This window comes from Chiloscyllium plagiosum, chromosome 26, assembly GCF_004010195.1.
Source record: "Chiloscyllium plagiosum isolate BGI_BamShark_2017 chromosome 26, ASM401019v2, whole genome shotgun sequence".
Classification (NCBI taxonomy): domain Eukaryota; kingdom Metazoa; phylum Chordata; class Chondrichthyes; order Orectolobiformes; family Hemiscylliidae; genus Chiloscyllium; species Chiloscyllium plagiosum.
The window spans coordinates 21991597-21999099 of record NC_057735.1 but is presented as its reverse complement, the minus strand read 5'-3'; positions in this window follow the sequence as shown (position 1 = coordinate 21999099).

Here is a 7503-nt window from a genome sequence, read left to right as displayed (position 1 = left end):
GGAGAAAGATCCCAATCCAACCATACCACAATGGGGATCAAATGCAATATTATTGACACCAGTCTGATCAACACCAGCTATCCAGTGAGCTGAGTCAAGAAGTCAGAGTCACTGCATATGTTTACATGCATGCTGTAGCCTTGAGCTATAGATAGTGATGGTAGTGGCTCTAATTTCTTTGTATCACACGGCTGACCAGGAATCTCTTTCACATCTATCGATCATTGGTGGATGTTGGAAAGACTTTGATTTAACTCATGCTGTTTGTGCATGTAACACCCAAACAGTCCTAACCCCATGCTGTATTACAAGGTTACCACCTTTGCATAGTGTTACAATGCTATTGGCACACAATGCTTTACGCAACACATTATCTTGCATTCCTTATCTTGATTGTAAATTTGTTTGGCCATGTTATGAATGCACCTTCCTCAGCCATCAAGTCCTAAAGTGGAATTTGAACCAGAGCTTTAGAGTCACTATCATTGCACCAGAAGACCCACATTTGGCTTTTCTGAATAAAAATAATGTTTTAGGTACAGTAATTGTTTTTATTCTTGGCTTAACTCTAAAGTTAAAGGATTTTGCATACAAGGAGAAAGCAATGTAATAAGACTGCAAGTTTATAACAGTACTGTGTACTAGTATCTACTGCTCAGATCAATGACAACAAGAATGTTACTGTAAATGAAATACTGAACACGATGTTTTTAAACCCAAAAGGTGAGAGCAAAAGTGATAAAATTAACATTGGAATTGTGAGTATGAGGTTAGCTAAGGCCTTGAAATAAGGTCTATAAAGCTCAGGAGACGAGAATGTTTGAAGATACAGTAAGTGACATAAGAAGTCATGACTGCAAAAGTTTGTGCAAATTCACATGTGGTTAACTCTCTTTGGATGTTAAATACAACAATGGCATGTGTTAAATAAATTGGACCACTAGTGAATACACTAACCAAAATATAGTAATTTTGCTGTCATCATACAAGTACTCATTGCCAGTCTCTTAGTTTCTCTTACTACAATAGGTTATCTCTTTTTGCAAAATAAAGTAAAATAAATCAGCCTTGCCAGAAGTTAAAGAAGGTCTGTAACTGCCAAGTTCATAATTTTTAAGTCTGTATCTATTGAGTCAGCAGATGCCTGTCCTTTCAAATATCCCTTTCATATTTAAACTGTTTTGTTATTGAACTGTCCTGTTGAGAGTTTGTGAACCTAAAATTTTGGAATGACCTGCTGCCTCAGAGATAAGCTATGTCTAAATTCTAAGGCCTGCTAGAATCAGAAATGTAGTACATGCAAATTATGAGGAATGTGTAAGGATCATCTATGGATTTTGTGTTACCAATAGAAGAAGTTGACATTCTTCCCATCTTCAATCAGAAATTGGGTCTTGCACACAATCTTGCAAATAGCAAATGTCTGAAAAGCAAACAGGCACCCAAACTTGCACCATGTGTTGCAAGCAAGTTAAGCTAATGCAGCATAGTCAGTAGATTGTCTTTGATTAGTGGTTCCTAATGGCATGCTTCTACATAACCCACAAAGTCCAAAAGCCTGGAGTAAGTTACAAAACTCCCCACCACTCCAATTAATTGCTTGTTTGAAAAGGTGCTAAAATGTGAAAAGAATAACCGGCCATTCTTGTCTACTTTCTCCACTTCTGTTTCAAAGAACAAAGGACAAAGGAAATTTACAGCCCAGGAACAGGCCCTTTGGCCCTCCAAGCCTAAGCCGATCCAAATGTACTGTCTGAACCTGTTGGTGAATTCCTGAGCATCTGTATCCCTCTACTCCCCACCTACTCATGCATTTATCCAGACGCATCTTAAATGAATCTACTGAGTTTCTAACTGAGCCCTTTTAAGTGGTACTGTGTTCCAACCCTTCACCTTGAAGAAATTATATGAGTAGGTTCTGACGTCATGTAGATAGCAGGTGCACTCGAAAGGGATAAGACTACACTTCGTATTTCACATTCCGAGTGCTTTGTTGTGAACTTCTAAGGAATGAGTAAAACATGACTAACAGGAGCAGATGGATTTGACGATCAGTCAGGGTTCAAACTTGTGATGACTTGTACTAGGAATTCCAAGAACCATTTCATTCCAAATCAAAATAATGAAAACTGCTCAATATCTAGTCATATGTTTGATCAGCTCACTTTCAAAATGCCAGATGCCAATTCCGAAGAAAGGAAAATGCATAGGAGAAAATAATGTTCTATGACATCTCAAGGAAGTCCAATTTATTCTTGTAAAATATGAAATCCTCCTCTGTGTCCCAGCATAAGAATAAAAGGAAATACAATCCTCCAATAAGATGTAAAAGGATTCATGCTCACATACCACGCGTGTCCAGGGACTGCAAAAAGATAAGGTTGACACCAACAGTTCCATTAGTAAGCCTTCAAAAATAACAAGTCTGTTCCAAAAATGTGCAACAGTTTCTGATCAAATGCAAGTTAAAAAGTCCAGCAGGTGAAGAAAACAGATGTTATAACTCCTTCCATAACATAATAGCTGTGATGGAAGTAGACTGTAAAATACCTCCTTCCTACCTTGCTCTACTAACTGTCAGACCTCTCCAATTTTTTTCTTTTGGATTTCTTGGAAACACGGACCATTTCTGCTTGCGGTTTTGACGGTTTGGTTTTCTTTATGTCCTGCTTCAGTTCTTTCACCAAAGCTTTATTGCTGGTATTTACTTCTGAAAGGACTCTAATGAGCAGACTGCAGCTTCTCAGTGTGTGCACTGTACATCTTTCCCCCACTAGCACCCCCCAGTTTTTGACAGTTTGCCATTGCCTCTAACACTGTTTTGAACTCTAGCTCATGTTTCTGTTGGTGCTCCTACTGAGCATGATCATCAGTTTTACATGTGGGTTGCTCTAGATCTTCCTGTAAACTAGCAATACTTTCATGAAATTGATGATACAGAGTTTGTAGTTCATCCTGCTTCCTTTTTTATCCCTCTTTCATCTCTTCAGTTATCTTTGTGAGCTGGACGGAGGTATCCTGTAAACACTTCAGCATGTCAGAGATGTTATTCTTAGATTGGGATTTATCCTGGGTTACAACGCACCCAACAAGGAATATCTACAAACTATAAAAGATAACACCTGGGTATCATACCAGAGGCTGATACATGAAGTAACAACATACCAGAATTTGATGACGAGCACAACAAGGCAAAGAGAAGTGAACCATTTTCCACACTCATGGACTCTAATCTCATACAAAACACCAAGTGTCCAAATGTTTACAGACGTTAAACGTATCTGTCCTCAGAAAATTGATGGCTATTTATCATTGTCCCTCTGTCAAGTTTAGCCAATGTCAATACAATACTTCTGTGAATTCTACATAAAACCATTGTATACACAGCGCATGGAGTCGTTAAAGGTGAATTCTTAAAAGCAAGACACACATATACAAATAAAACAAACAAACAACAGTAAAGGCCAAATATTTGTTCTTTTGTGAAACAGATTTAAATATAGATATTGATCAAGACGGAGGGGCTAACTCTGTAGGACACTTTTGAATAATATCAGAGCAGGTTTGACAACTACCCATTTCACCCAAAAGATCGCATTTTCAACTGTACAGAATTTCTTCAGTACAGCCGCTGAGTGTCAGCCTTAAGTTTTGTGCTCAAAAATTGTCACAGTAATTTGACAACACAAAAACGAAGTGTGGATGCAAATTCATGATGAAAGTAGGCTGAAGTCCGATGACTTGAAAATCAGAGCATGAAATAGAAAAACATATTACACCATATTGATATTGGTACAGGGAAGAATATTTCACTGTGAAGCTCACATGACCAATTTTTGACACCATATTACTTTGATCTATAATGGAGTCAAGGATTACAGGAGACAGCCAGTAAAGTGGATTTAAGGAACTAATGAATGGCAGAGCAGGATGAAGAGACCAAATGGTCTATGCATGCTTTTATTTCTTCCAATCTTATGCTCTTACCTCAATCTTCTTTAATGACACCATACTGTTCTATACTTTTTTTCGTTTACAATATTACAGTGCCCTCAAATAATTATTGCAGCAGGATCCATGAGAAAATGAATTTGTCCAACACATTGAAACTTTAGCTTTAATAAGTAATAGAAAAGCTTTTGTAACTTCTGTCAAATTTTGATTACAGTCTGTTTGGAACAATGTTTGTTCAGTAATATACTTTGCCATACTGTCAAAATTTCTGTGCAAAAAAAAAAATCAAGGCTGACACTCCAGTACTGTACTGAGGGATTTCTTCACTGTTGGAAATGCTTAGCACTTCCATGTCAGCCTGCATTACTTTTCAATATCAGAAACTGTCAAAGGCACATATGAAATCAAATTGCAGAACCATTTTGACATGGTAATCAGCAATGCAAAAAATGCAAATCCTATTACAGAGGCAATCTTTAGAAAGAGCCATTTCAATACAAGGAATGCACTTATATTGCGATCAACTTATGAACTCAATTAATAAGAATATTATCAGTTATTTCAAAATGACTTCCCTGTCAATTGGCAAAACAACTTATTTTGACAGCCAGTACATAATTAAGGAGGTCTTGTAGTTCAAGGAAGCTTAATTATAGCAAGTCTGCAAGAACAGCACTATTAACAATTGGGCTTTGAATGGAGAATACCATTAACTGTGCCAGTGCTGCATTCACAGCTGTCAACTAATATTACAAATATTGTCAGATGTCTGTTTTCAACCTCTATGAGCTAGCTTACTCCCACACATTGCTTTATTAGACACTGAAAAACCTTCACTCAACATCAATTTTATTGGAACTCAGATTTTCCAAATGAATACTTTTGCTCTTTTGAGGGCTGTGTTCTGCTATGTAGCCTCCCAGAAATCATATGCCGAATGAGAGGATGTTCAAAGTGAAATGGGTCCTGCTTAGATAGGCTGCCCAGGTCAGGTGCAGTGAAGCATGCAAATGTGTCATTTGTAATCCTCTGAGGAGTCTGACCATATTCCATCAACGAAGACAGCGTGTTTCCAATTTCACAAAATTGTTCTGTATGCATCTCTGAAATACTAGTATTCATTACTCAGACAGTATCAAGAGCCATATTTCCCTCTTATTAGCTTTGGACATACACAGTGCCTGGGGGCAAACCCTGTCGTGAGAATTGTATGCTCATAACAGAATCTGCTCCATCCTTCCTCCACAGTTTTCCTCGATCTAGGCACAATAACAGGCAAGTCTTCTTTCAAACCTGCCACTGTTAAGTGTTGAAATTGATAAAGCATTCTTTATTTGGAAAAATGTTTAGGAGCTTGATCACACAACTAAAAAGAACAGCAACAAGTTCAGAACAAACTCAAAATATAATAATTTGTTCTGGCTGTGTTGGTGTATTTTTGAGTATTGCACATATACACACACACACACATTTTCACACACGAGTGCATATTCTTGTATCTGAACTATGTACGCTCATATATATAATTATGAAATTTTGTAGCCTTCAACGTTCACATTTTGATTACTTAAGGATGTTTCAGAGCTTCATTGATTGCAGTAAAATTCAGAATGCTAAAGTGAACCAAGGAAAATTTTAAATTGGACCCCCATTGTTATAATTGTATTCTTGCAACATGCTGTGAAGGAAATCTCTAGCTGAAAGGCACTATCTGCCTGCTGATGGCTTGGTCTGCTCAGGACGCACATATAATTATCAGAAAGACTAGCAGCAAGATTTCCCCCAGCAAGTTAGGAAAACACACACAAGGTACAATGCTCATTTAAAAAAAAAGTAAGAATGATTATTTTAAATAGTAGGATTTATTTTCTTTGTTTTCCAATGCTAATGAATTAATTTTTGAGAGAAAGCCTCTTTATAAATATATTATGTTTACTCTCGTTCTGACAAGAGGAAAATTTGATTTGATTTATTATTGTCACATGTACCGAGGCACAGTGAAAAGTTTTGTTTTATGTGCAGCACAGGCAGGTCATACCATACAAAGTGCATTAGGATAACAAAACAAAGTGGAGAATACAATGTTATGGTTGCAAACAAGGTGCCGAGAGAGCGAGATCAACTTTAAATGTAAAATTGGACGGGTCCATTCAGAAGTCGAATAACAGCTGGGAAGAAACTGAAAATTCTGAAAATGAATTCATTGACCAGTACAAACTCACACAACATTCTCCATTCCATTTCCTCATTGATTTCAAAGATACCAGCTCAACACTACCTTCTTAAGGCCAATTAGAGATGGATGATAAATGCCAGTGGCACATACATCCCGTAAATGAATGAAAAGCAAATAGTTCCAGCCACTGATTTCAAAGAAAGCTGCTCACAAAGATCGAGAGATCTTTTCCCCTTTCCTGAACCTAACTTCAGGAACTATCAGGGATCTTTGGTATCCAGCAACTGGACAGTCATCAAGCTGGCTAAACAGCCAATCACACTGAAGAATTCTCACCAACAGTAAACCATACAGTTTTTGCTGGGTTTTACCATCCACATTTTATAATTTTAAGTAAACCAAAACAGAGGTTGGAACTGAAATTCCATAAACATTCAAATAAATAATTTTTTTAAAATCATACAAATGAGAAATAGGATACTCCACAAATGTAAACTTATCTTTTCAATGCCAAATAGGTTGTTCAATAGTAGTCAGAAAAACATAGTCATAGAGTCACACAGCATGGAAATAGACCCTTTCAGTCCAACTAGTTCAGGTCAACCATATTCCCAAATTAAGCTATTCCCACCTGCCTAGTCTAAACTATTCCTATTCATATACTTCTCAAAATGTCTTTTAAATGTTATAACTGTACCTGCATCCACCATTTCCTCTAGCAGTTTATTCCACACATTAAACACTCTTTTTAAAATATTTTTCCTCTCACCTTAAAAAAATGCTCCCCAGTTTTGAACTCCCCCCCCACCTTAGGGAAAAGACCTTTGCTATTCATCTTATCTATGCTCATCATGATTTTATAAACTTCTGTAAGGTCGTCCCTTGACTTCCTGTACCCCAGTGAAAAAAGTCCCATGCTATCCAGCTTATTTTTATAGCTCAAACCCTCTATTCCAGGCAACATCCTGGTAAATCCCTTCTGAACCCTCTCCAGTTTAACAATATCCTTCCCATAGCATGGCAACCAGAACTACACACTGCTCCACAAGAGACCTAATCAATATCTGTACAAACTCAACATTATATTCCAACTTCTATACTCAAAGGTCTGAGCAATGAAGGCAAGCATGCTAAACACCTTCTTCACCACCATGTCTATTTATGATGCAAATTTTAAAGAATTATATACCTGAACCCCTAGGTTTCTCTGTTTTACAACACTACCCAGGGCTCTACCATTAATTGAAAATTGACGTTTTCAATTTTCCTGCTCCTTGGATGCTGCCTGACCTGCTGTGCTTTTCCAGCACTACTCTAGTCTAGACTCTGATCTCCAGCATCTGCAATCCTCATTTTTGCCTCTACCATTAATT